Raw genomic sequence first — 12,592 nt, forward strand, 5'->3', positions numbered from 1 at the left:
TTTTGCAGACAAGCACTGCATTGTGGGGATAGAATTACTTTAAGATGCCAGACCCCATGTGGTCAGACTCCGAAATTGCATATAAAAATGTTTAAAAACCTATAAATAGTCCCAGAGTGGTGTTAAAATGTATGAAACACCAAACCATGATGAAATAAACATGTTCACTCTCTGGCTACACTCACAAAATGGCACTGAAGCTAGCACATGCTGGCTATTTATATGCACGTGCCGACCTTGAAACGCTTCTTAAATGTACAACATACACACACTATTCTACAGTGTGGTTTAAGGTAAGGCAGGAATTGAGCAACTTATGTAATGTTAGATTGATGATAGTTATACAAAAAGGGTACATGTGAGGTTTAATGTTTGTAACTGGGAACATGTTAATATTGTTTGTTTTCTTTATATAAATGTAAGCTGTTAATAAAATAGTTTATGAAAGGAGTGTTGCACCTGAGACTCCCTGGAAAATAAATTCCTCTTCCTTGGGATCTCAACTTTGTTCTTGAAAAAATTACTGTGTCCCCTTTTCAAACTGCCTTTCAAACTGATTTGTGGTTCACCACTTGGAAAATTGTTTTTAATTATTACTCTGATAATCTGCAAGACGAGTCTGTGAGGTGCATTCTCTCATGGTAGGCCAATCTTATCTGATTTTCCGTACGGACAGGATTGTTCCACACACTATTTTCTTTCATTCCAAAAGTTGTTTCTGAATTTACCCTGAATCATGCTTCAGTCTCAGTTTTCTTTCTGTAATCTAAAAACAAGGGAGAGAAGATTCTGCATACCTTGGATGTACACCCGCAGCTTCAGGAATGCTTAACATGTTTATTTCCTGTTCTGGAACCAAGAAGGCTCACCCTCTCTCTAAGCAACCAGTCACTTGCTGGTTGTCCTCTGTCATTTTTTTTTTGTTACCCCCCCCCCCCCCCCCACACTATTTTAAAATAAATTCCAGGCAAGGTCAAGGCACAATCCATCAGAGCCGTATCCTCTGTAGTGGCATATTGGAAAGGAATGAACTCGAGAAGCATTCTAGAAGCAAAAACTTAGTCTTCATTCTTGCCTTTACAAAGCTCCACAAACTAGATTCTTTCTCAAGTTCCTGACCAGGCTTTGAGTATCGTTGTCTAGGAACTCTTGAATCCTTATCTTTCCTCCTCCTAGGTAGGGTAATCTTTGGGAATCTACCCATATGCCACTGAGGCAGTGTGAATAATGAACATAGTAAAGTTTTAAGTCCTATTTGCCTGTTAACAGTAGATGTTCGAATTCCACACTGCCTGAGTGGCAACATCCACCCACCATCCCTCTTATTTAGTTTAATTGTATCCAACGTTGCTGTGTTTTCCTTTAGTTATTTGTATTGGTGTTTTGTTACTGTGAATTGGTTGGTTTCTGGTAGTTTTTGCTTCTGGCCCATTTTTGTTCTTACTTAGCACTACAAGCCTGAATAACTGACTTTTTGTGACAGGGTTTAGGCTTTCTTATCGGGAAGAGCTTAGCCAATCCCCTATCGCAGAGATTCAGAGATGAGGATTGAGTTCTGGAAAGCTGCCAGTGTGGGCTACCTGTGCAGGCAGAAAACCAGTCAGTGTGGGCTGCCTGTGCAGGCAGAGAACCTGTATGCCACTGAGGCAGTGTGAAATTTGAACATCTACAATTACAAGTAAGTAGGATTTATACAACTGTGCTTTCTTCCAACAGGGGGTCCCACTCTGGATGGGAGAGGGGCAAGGATTAGGGAAACATCAGTGAGAAAAAAGTATTGGCTGTATTGAGAGCGCTGTCAGTATTCAGAACATTCTGGAGCCCAGGTGTCATACTCATAAGGACAAAACGCAGAGATATGCTACATATTCAAGGAGGCACCACATTTATACCTCTTGTGCAGGCTAGACGGGTTTATATTGTAACATCGAAGTCTCAGAACTTCGAATACTACAGTATCAAAACCACTACATCAAAAGTGGAAAATAGTGAAGCCGCGGAACATCGAAATCTTGTCTAGGGCAAGATTTAGGTGGGCTGTTCCATGGCCTCTCTATTTCCTCCACTGTGGTGCGATAGTTATGCACCTTAGGGTTACAGAGCGGGTTAAGGTAAGTGGATAGGTAGTACTGTATGTATGGTTTAGTGTAGGTTTAGAAGTAGGGTTTTATAAAGTGTGTGTGTGTGTGTGTGTGTGTGTGTGTGTGTGTGTCTTATTTAATTTCTGGTGTGCTTGTGTTGTGTGTGTGTTTCTCGGAACAGCGAATATTTTCCCTGGGAAAAAAATCGCTGTTCTGAGCGTTCGATGTTATCACATTTCGAACTTCCAAGTTCGAGCTTATGCGTTCAATATTTTGGAAGTTCGATTATGTGATATAAACCCGGCTAGCCATGCAAATCTGAGGACTGACAAGAGATGGGCTTTTATTCTCCTAGTTCAGTACCATCCAGAGTGGGGAAAACGTTGTAGACAAATGAGCCGAACATGTATGAGCCCAAATGAGTGGATGTTAAAAAGAAAAGTGTTCCTAGAAGTGATTCACAAGTGTGTTGTGCCAGAAGTGGACCTTTTTGTTTGTGTGAGAAAAAGAAGCTGAGAAACTTTTGTACAAGGGCTCCAAAGAAGGGAGCAAAGAGGACAATATTCATTCTCCTTCTCATGGACAGCTTTGTTTATTTATGCCATCCCTTTCCTACCTGTCATCCCTAGGGTACTTCAAAAAATTAGGGAGGACAGGCCAAAGGTAATCCTAATACCATCCTTTTGGCCCAGGTAGCACTAGTACTCACTAATCCTTAACATGACCAAAGGGTAACTATTGGTGCTGCCAGGACATGGTGTCTACCATACACCTCTAACCTGAACACATTGAAGCTTGCTGGGTGTATGATTTAATAGTTATTCTCTCCAAACATCTTGCTTATTTTAAGAGGCTAGAAGGCATAGCTCCAGTAAATGGATGCCATTTTCTCACTGGTTTTGGGGTGGGTAGCCTTTTTTCCCTTATCCTTCTGCCACCCAAGGTAGATTCCTTTATTTATGTATTATTTATTTAAATTTGTTGACTGGGAGTGTCCGACTGGACGTAGGTCCATTTTCAGCGGCGGCCCGGGGAGAAAAGCTCCACAGTTAAAATAAACAGACAGTATATACATTGGATTACATAGTGAATAACAATTTACATAGCAGTTACTTACAACATATTTCCAGATGAAGAACATAGTACATTTATTTTATTTTATTTATTTATTTTACATTTGTTGACCGGGCTAGTCTAGCTGGATATATGTCCATTTTCAGTAGAGGCCCGGGGAGAAAAGCTCCATACTTGAATATTGAGACAGTTAACAATACATAGAACTATTAAGAATAAATACAGAGGTAGCAATGGTCAAGTGAACAGTTATAATAATACATTTGCGAAGTAACAGTATTAGTGGAAATTAAATAAACAATTCTATAAAAAAACTAAACTAAAAACAATTCTAAAAATCACACTAAATGGTATGAGCAAGTAATAGTTATAGGAAAGAGAATATATGTGGCATTGTGTAATTAAAGAGGAAGAGTAGTAGTAGGATATGGAAGTACAGGTAAAAGGAGAAGGGATAGGTTAAGAATAGAAGGGGAAAAAGAAGTCAGTCAGGGTTAGTACATGGACAAAGCCAATGGGCTGTCAGATGTTCTTTAAGATGTTTTTTAAAAAGAGAAGAAGAAGCAAGTGTAGATAATTCAGCAGGAAGCTGATTCCAGAATTTTCCTGCAGTGTTTGAGAAAAGTGAATCTCCGGCTTTGTTGTTGGCTTTATTAGAGGAAACTAGAAGCTTGTTAGCAGAGCGTAGTGTAGCTAGATTAGTGTAAGGTGTAATTAGATGAGTGAGGATAGGGGTGTTGTTAGGGTGATACAGGGTCTTGTGTATGATAAGTAATTGTTGAAAGAGTATCTGGTTTTTCAGTTCTAGCCATCCAAGTTGTTTGAGGTTAAGGCAGTGGTGAGTTTTAAAGGGGGAACATGTGATGAATCTAGCTATACTGTTATAACAGGTGGAGAGTTTGGAAAGGTTATTATTGGATAGGTTGGTATATATAACAGAGGCATAGAAGAGGGTAGAGATAAGGTGGGTTTGGGCAATTGCTTTCCTTGCAGGAGGGGTAAGGAAGGGTTTTATTCTATAGAAGGTGCCAAGTTTTCTGTAAACAGACTTTATAGTAGAGTTTATGTGTTCATCGTAGTTGAGATGATTATCAATAGTTACACCTAGTAGGCGGGTTGTAGTCTCTGGGTTGATGTTGGTACCATTGTTAGAGGTTATAGAGAAGAAAGGAATGGGTGATTTATGAGTAGGAGTAAAAAGAAGTAGTTTTGTTTTTTTGGGATTAAGGAGGAGGCAGTGTTGCATAAACCAGTTTTCCACGTTCTGAAAAACAGTTTGGGTAAGGGAGTGGAGAGAGGATATATTCTTGGCTGTGCAGATTAAAGTGGAGTCATCAGCATATTGAATGCAGGTGGCTTGGGAATGCGTTCATGTGTAAGTTATTAATAAATAAGGAGAAGAGTAGGGGACCTAGGATAGAGCCCTGGGGTACTCCAATATTTACTGGAAGTAGTGAAGACAGATTGTTATGCCAAAGTACTGCTTGCTGTCTATTTTCCAGATAAGACCTAAACCAGTGTATGGCTTGAGCATCGAGGGAGTGAGCCTTTAGTTTGTTTAATAGTAGATTATGATTAACCATGTCAAAGGCTTTTGACAGGTCAATGAATAGAGCAGAGGAGAATGAGTTATTGTTACGATTTTTATATATAGTGTCAGTAAAGGATAAAAGAGCAGTAGATGTGCTATGGAATGGCCTGAAGCCATGTTGGCAGTTTGCCAGTAGGTTATTTTGTAGTAAGTGGTTAAGCAGTTGTTTGTGAATACATTTTTCCATTATCTTAGCTAATGGGGAGAGTAGAGCAATAGGGCGAAAGTTAGAGAGCTCAGTAGATGGTCCTCCTTTATGCAGAGGGATGATATGGGATATTTTCCATAAAGCAGGGATTTTGCCCTCAGAGATAGTTCTGTTAATAAGGATTGAGATGGATAATCTATGGCTTTTGCGGCAATTTGTAGGTATTCAGATGGGAGATGGGCAGCAGAAGGGGTACAAGGTTTCAATTTTTGAAGAAGCTTACAGATGAGAGAAGTAGATGCAGGTTGTATTTGAAAGGTGGGTAAAGAAGCATTGCAGTTATTAGGTTGGGTAGCAGTGGGAGATGGTAAAGAATTGGCTAGGGTTTGAATGGCATCTGTGAAATAGTTATTAAAGGCATTGGGGATTAGGTTGGAGTTGCTATTGTTGAAACCGGTAGGGTCAGGAGTAGTAGTGTGACCTGGCTGAAGAAGTTTGTTTATCCCAGACCAGAATTTTTGTGGGGTTTGTTGATTGGTTTGTTGAAGGTGTAGAAAGAAATCCTTTTGTCTCTAAGAATATCCTTTTGGTGGTATTTCTTAGTTGTTTAAATTGGAGGTGGGTTGTTGTGCATTTGGTAGATCTCCATTTGGCCCAGATTTTATTTCTAAGGAGCATCTTTTGCCTAGTTTGTTTTGTGAGCCAAGGGGCAGATTTGGTTTTTATTCTAGTGGAGCGGTAAGGTGCATGGGAGTCTAGGATTTGAAGAAAGTTTGTATTAAAATAGGTGACAGCTTCGTCTAGTTCTAGATAGGTTAGTGGTGACCAGTCACATGCTTGCAATTCGGTTATGAAGCTGTCTGGATTAAAGAATCTTTTTAAGCGGTAGGTTTTGAGATTGTGAGTAGTTGCAATATGAACTTTTTGTCTAATAACATAGGTAAGTATGTGGTCACTGATATCGTCTGGAAGGGTTCCTGGAGTATAAGATTCAGGGTATCTATTTATAAGAATCCAGTCCAGAGTACTTTCCTTGTTACTAGGTTTATGGATTCTTGTAGGAGTTGTTATTAATTGGGAGAATCCAAAGAGGTTTATGTGGTTGGTAGGGTTTAGAGAACTACAAGTGGACCAGTCTATGTTAACGTCACCAAGTACAATGGTCTCCTGGGGTAGTGCTGTATAATAAGTACTGGCTTATGAGCATCTGAGTTTGCTATAATCAAGGTAGTTAGTGGAGTGGAAAGAAAGGTAGTGGTTGGATGGGGTGGATGATATTAGAGTGGGAGTTGCAAGGACATAGCCAGCATGTTTTTAGTTGCGCTTTTAATAAAATTTTAAAGTGGGTGCATGATGGTATGGAGGTAATTGTGGGTGGGAGTGAGTTCCATAATTTGGCTATGGCGCAAGAGAATAGTGCTTCACCAGCAGAGTTATTGGCCTTAGTGATCTGCAAGTGATTTTTGCTGCTGGACCTTAGTGGTCTGGTGGTGCGATAGGGTTGGAGTAGATTCTGGAGGGATGGGACATTTAGTGGATGGTTTACTAGTTTTTGGGTGAGTGAGAGTTGATACCACTGAAGGAGGTGAGGGAGTTCAAGCCAGCCCACTTCAGCAAGTGAGAGACAGTGGTGACTACTGTAGGATGCCCCTGTGGTGAATTTGGCGATTTTGTTGTAGCAGGTCTCTAGCTTGTTTAGATCACATTGCCTTAGGTTGGTATATATTGGAGAGGCATAAAGTAGGGTGGAGATGAGGTGGGAATTTGCTATTGAAATCTTTGCTGCTTTGGTGAGAAATTGCTTATTTCTGTATAACGCTCCTAGTTTTTTGTGGACTTTTTTTATAGTCATGGATATGTGAATGTCAAATTTTAGTTCGTCTATTTTCACTCCTAGCAATTTGGTGTGTTCAGTTGGGTATATAGTGGTGTTGTCTTTTGCCATGATGTTAAAGTGAGAGTTTGTTTTGAGTATGTTTGGTGGGCTGGAAGATGAGTAGTTTAGTTTTGTTTGGGTTGAGTATTAATCGGGCATCGGATAACCATGTTTCAACAGAGGAAAAGGCTTCCTGTGTGACTTTTTGCAGTTTTGGTAGGGACTGGGCTGAGCAGATGATGGTCGAGTCATCTGCGTATTGTATGAGTGTGCCATGTTTGGTGGCAGAGGCTAGATTATTGGTGTAAACAGAGAAGAGTAAGGGTCCAAGGATGGATCCTTGGGGAACCCCTATGGAGACAGGTAGTTGGGGAGATATGTCATTCTGCCATACAACGGATTGTTGGCGGTCAGACAGGTAACTCTGAAACCAGTTAGTGACCGATTGTGAGAAGGATAGGTTATTGAGGACAGAGATAAGTTGTTTGTGTGGGACCATGTCAAATGCTTTAGATTGGTCTAGGAAAGTAGCAGAGGAGAAGTAGCCATTGTTTTTATGCTGAAGGACAGTGTTAGTAAAGGAGAGTAAGGCAGTGGTGGTGCTATGGTTTGGTCGGAAACCATGCTGAGTACTGGAAAGGAGGTTGTTAGTAAGGAGGTAGTGTGAGACCTGAGAGTGTATGCATCTCTCTAGTATTTTGGAGAGTGGAGAGAAAATAGCTATGGGGCGGTAATTGGTTAGATCTGTGGAGGGTCCGCCTTTGTGGAGGGGAATTATGTGTGATACTTTCCACAGTGTCGGAACGTAACTTTCTGACAGAGATCGGTTAATCAAGATGAATACTGGGTAGGCAAGAGCATCGGCTACGATTTGTAGGTATTCACTTGGGAGGCTGTCTGCTGCTAATTTGGTGGGTTTAAGTTTAGTTAAGAGTTTTTTTTATGTTGGAGGTAGGTACAGGAGAAAAAGAGAAGGCAGTGGGGAGATTACTAGTTGAAGGTGTGGGTTCCAGGGGAGGGGGGTTGCGTTGTTTAGCTAGTGATAGTATGGTTTGTGTGAAGTGTGTGTTGAATGAGGAAGCAATATTTTCTGAGGAGTGAGGGATGTTAGGAGGGGGGGGGGGGTACTGACTTTACCTGGGTGGAGGATGGAGTTTATGGAGGACCAGAATTGTTTGGGGCTGTGTTATGAGGAGTCTAGGGCAGACTGGTAGTATTGGGATTTGTCCTGTTTTATCAGCTTTTTCACTCTGTTGCGTAGTTCTAGGAATTTCTGTCTAGCTAAGGGGGTTTTTGTTTTGCGCCAGTGCTCCCAGGCTTTATCCCTGTTTTTCATTTCTGACTTAGTGGTTTTCTGTGGCCATGGGGAGGGTTGTGCTTTGGTTCTAGAGAATCTTATGGGGGCATGGTAATTAAGGATGTTCAGGAAGGTAGTATTAAAAAATTCAACTGCATCATCTAGACTGAGGTACTTTAGAGGATGCCAGTTACATTCTTTGAGGGATGAGATGAATGTTAGTGGGTTAAAGTTTAGTTTTTTACGTATTTGATGGTAGATGACAGGTTTCGCTTGGTATAGATATTTTTTGAGTAGGAATGTTGGGGAGTGATCACTGAGGCTATTTGATAAGCAGCCTGTTAAATATGACTGGGGGCTCTTGCTGACTAGTATCCAATCCAGGGTAGTGTGCTTGGTGGAGTTTTTATTTATCCTGGTTGGTGACTGGACTAGTTGAGTGAAGCCATGAAGGTGTACATGATGGGTTGGATTGTTGCCAGAACAGGATTGCCAGTCAATATTGAAATCACCTAAGATTATAGTTTCTTGGGAGAGATGGTGGGTAGACCAGCTGAGGAGGTTTTCTAGGGGAGGGATGTTTTGGCCAGGTGGGAACTGGCATCCAATTATGTTGATGGTTTTGTTTTGGTTAATTTTGAGGTTGGTATATATTATTTCTTCATTGCCTATTTGTGGAGCTGATGATTTTAAGATCTGGATGTTTAGATGCTGTTTAAATATTATAGCTACACCACCTCCTTTTTTGTTTAGCCGGTCTACTCTTAGTATGCAGTAACCTGTAGGGAGTATTTGCTCACTGGTAATGAGAGGTTTTAGCCAGGTTTCTGTCAGGATGACTATATCTGGGGAGTACAAGTCTATGGTGGCATGGAGTTCATGGACTTTGTTGGATATACTTCTAATATTTAGGCATAGTAGAAGGAAGTCACTTGGCTTTCTATTGGCTGTAATATGGGAGAAGTTGTGGTTTCTAGTCTGATTATGAAGATTGGGGTTGGAGATGGTAGGGCCAGGGTTGGGGTGGATGTCTCCACTTAGGGCTAGTTTTGATAAGCATGAGATTATTAGTTTTCTCAGTTTTTGAATGTGTTTGATTATAAGGGAAACTTTATGATTGTGCTCTGTGGGTAATAGGTATGGTGGGAGGGTTACTATGTTAAGTTGTAGGGATGCTTTATGATCGAGTAATATAGTTGGTAGAATATGTGGGGGGTGCATAGGGATGGTTCTTGAGCTGGTGGGAGGGGAGCTGAGTGTGGGTGAGACATGAGTGGTGGTGTGAGTAGTAGTACAGTGGTAGTGGTTGAGTGGGGGAATGATGGAGCTTTGGTAGGATGTAAGATATGAAAGGAGAGTGCATGCAGTGAGCATAGGAAAGGTATGCTTGTACATGTTAGTTGAGGAGGTGTGATAGTAGTGGGAAGATGGAGGAGGTAGTGTTGGGTTAGTGCTGTGGATGGCTATTAGAAAGATGGGAGGGGTTTGAGTGCAATAAAGGTGGGACCACTGGGGGTGGGAGGGAATAGGGGGCAGGGTGGGGAGCGAAGCGGGTACAGACCCTGTTAGTTGCTGGTATGAGGGGCTGGAAAACAATCACAAAGCAAAGACAAGTGTGTGTTAAGAAACAATCACAATTGACCAAGGAATGCTCTGAAACTGTAAGTCATTTCTGACTCTTAATTTCTCAGGTGGAAAAACAGGATAACCTTGTATCAGTAGGCTACTGTGGTCATAGTTTAAATTTACAAACACACAGTATTGATCAGTTATGGATACTATTTGCTAACAGAAGGGAATAAGAGAAATTGGAATGTGTGTGTGTGTGTGTGTGTGTGTGTGTGTGTGTGTGTGTGTGTGTGTGTGTGTGTGTGCGGGCTGCTTACAACCACAGCAGAGTGCTCTCCAGGAGAAAATGAATATTGGCTCAAACAGGTAGACACATACTCAAGTTAACTGTAGCTGTTTGCAGACAGTTCAGACCCGGACTGTGCTTTTCTTACAAGACTGTTAAAGGTGGTACCGCAGTTGAAAACTTAAGAGTGGTGTTAGGTCTATTAAAGAAGAGTACAGAGAGGAGTAAGTACTTTTGAGATGGTAAAAATATATTACAAAGATTATAAAAAACACACTGAGCAAATAGCTGCAGGACAATTACTCCCTGATGCAGCCAGCAACCATTTACACAACTGACATTGGAAGGGCAGGGCATCCACAAGGCTGTGGGGTGAGGTGATAGCTGGTATATTTGGCAGCCTTAGGCTTCTGCAAGGCAGGAAATCCCAAGAGTTATTCCTGTAACAGTGAAGCTACTCTAACATCTACGTTTATGGCAAATACATAATAGGGACTGTACTTTGCTTTATCTAATCATTCATAGCTGCGATTTTACATGCACAGAACTAAAGATCATAGAAATTACTATTTTTATTTATTTATTTTTAAATCTTTTTTTGTTACAAGCAGATTGGACCAAAGAAGTGCCTAAGTTACCTTATACAGGAGCCTGCTGGACTGCATATAATATTATGTTTTTTGCAGTAAGCCAGTGTCAACTAAACCAAGAGCTTGTTCTGCTAAATATATGGTTTCATCTCCAGTCTTTTTGCAGAAATTCTGAGTGGCATTTGTGCTGCAGTGATGTAGAGCACTTTCGCAAGACACTGTAAACTGGATGCAGTCTTGTGGTTCAGGCTTCCTTAAGACCATCACTCCAAGGTATTCTTTCATGGTTCCACCCAAGACATTCAGTTGGGTATTTGTGTCCTAGTGTTTGAAGTGGACTGGGCTGGATTATGTAAGATATGTCTTATAATGTACTTATCCTAATGTTAGATAGTCATGATCCATGTCTGTCTGCTTCAACATACCCTCCCTCCTTTCTCTTATTGATTAGTGTACCTCTTCTCATTGGCTTAGTTGACTGTACCTGAAGTCTTTGAGTACTAAGACATCGGTTTTGGTTTTAATCATTGGGCAAACTCAAACTGCAGAGAAGAGGATGACATGTAGTACAGTGTGGAGTTTAGGGGAGGAGCTGCATCTTTGGAAAAGGCCAGCAGATGACCGGTCCTAGAATTCATAGTGGACTAACACAGATTCTGAAGAGCAAATGTTATAGCAAGTACATAACATTCATGTATTGTTTACAGTAAAAACTGACAACACCTATGGTAATAGTTGTCTTTACTGCACCTTAGTAGTTTTCTTTGTGCTGTTTCTGTATCCTTTTTACCCCCCTCTCTTTCAATAGCTAAAGCCAGGAAGAGCATGAAATAGTATTTAGTCATGAAAGCCAGGGTAGAATTTATTTGGTATACCATCCTGTCTTGCTGACATAATTCAAGTGCGAGATGTGAGAAGGCAGGTGCAAGTAGTGCCTTATAATCATTGAGGCAAGCATTAAAAAAATAGATTTTTAGTTATTTTGGGTGGAGACTCAAAATTTACATAGAAAAAATAAAGGTCATTAAATTGTAAAACTTGTGTGATGCTATTTGGGACAGTACATCTACTCAGTCAAGGGGTCTGCGTGACTCTTCTGTGACAGCTTGACGCAGCCATGTACTTGTGAGTTGTCCAAAAAGTTACCTCTCAGTGGAATCTGTTGAAACTAGACTGTTGCTTTCTCTTGGATTAAGTCATAACATGAAGCAGTTATTTATGGCGGTAATTATCCAGTCAGTTTTCTTTTAGCCTTTCATATTTTTGGACTACTTTGCAACAGTTTTTTCTTCCAGTCATTTCCACTCTCTCTTGGGTCCCAGAACAGTGGGTGAGTTGTGACCATATCTCCTATCAGCCTGTATATTGGTAACAGAGCCATCACTCAGTTACGCCATCTTGTCTGAAATGGTCTCTGTCATGATATGACAAACACTGAAATAATGCAGAATTTCAGTTTAAGCCCACTGAACACCTTTACTAAACTTGCAGTGCTTCCTTAAATAGCCCTCAGTGTATTATTGTTCCATTCGGTTAACCCTCACAGTACCTGTTGTATGTTGATTAATACTAAGTTGATATATTTAATGCCATCTTCTCCTTACCTTTTCATATCAGTACTGTTTCATCCTTTGAACATTCCTCAGTCTCTGTTTCCACATTTATTCTGTTGGCCTTGATACTTTTTTCATTGGAATTTGTGTAGATGAATATAATGTAAATCACAAATCACTGTGAATTTTGAAGTTTGTACAAAATATTTATGTAATAACTTTTGCATTTATTTAGTGAAAAGGGTCCTTCTGCCATCCTACTTAACCATGTAGGAAATAGGTAAATACATTTAATAGCCGTTTGTAGTGGCCACTCATAGATTTTTCAAACTTTCCTGGCCATTCCTTAGCCAAGAGCTAATTGCAGAGCTGTCATTCTGGCAGCCATTAGGGCTTTTCTGCTATGGCCGTATCCCTGCCCTATGCTGGCAGACATGATGTCCCAGCTGTGGCCCCCAATGTGTGCATGCTTACACACATGCACTGTGCAGAGGGCTACCATCACCTGCTTGTCTGGACCAAGTGCA

At 40.8% G+C, this 12,592-nt stretch overlaps 1 protein-coding gene across 1 annotated transcript in view; it reads left to right on the forward strand.

The window, feature by feature from the left end:
- Window positions 1–12,592, forward strand: part of LRRC59 (leucine rich repeat containing 59) — a 455,953-nt gene that overhangs the window by 441,532 nt on the left and 1,829 nt on the right. The window lies entirely within an intron of this gene.

The sequence above is a fragment of the Protopterus annectens genome, chromosome 10.part0, assembly GCF_019279795.1.
Source record: "Protopterus annectens isolate FY-2018-M chromosome 10.part0, PAN1.0, whole genome shotgun sequence".
Classification (NCBI taxonomy): Eukaryota; Metazoa; Chordata; order Ceratodontiformes; family Protopteridae; genus Protopterus; species Protopterus annectens.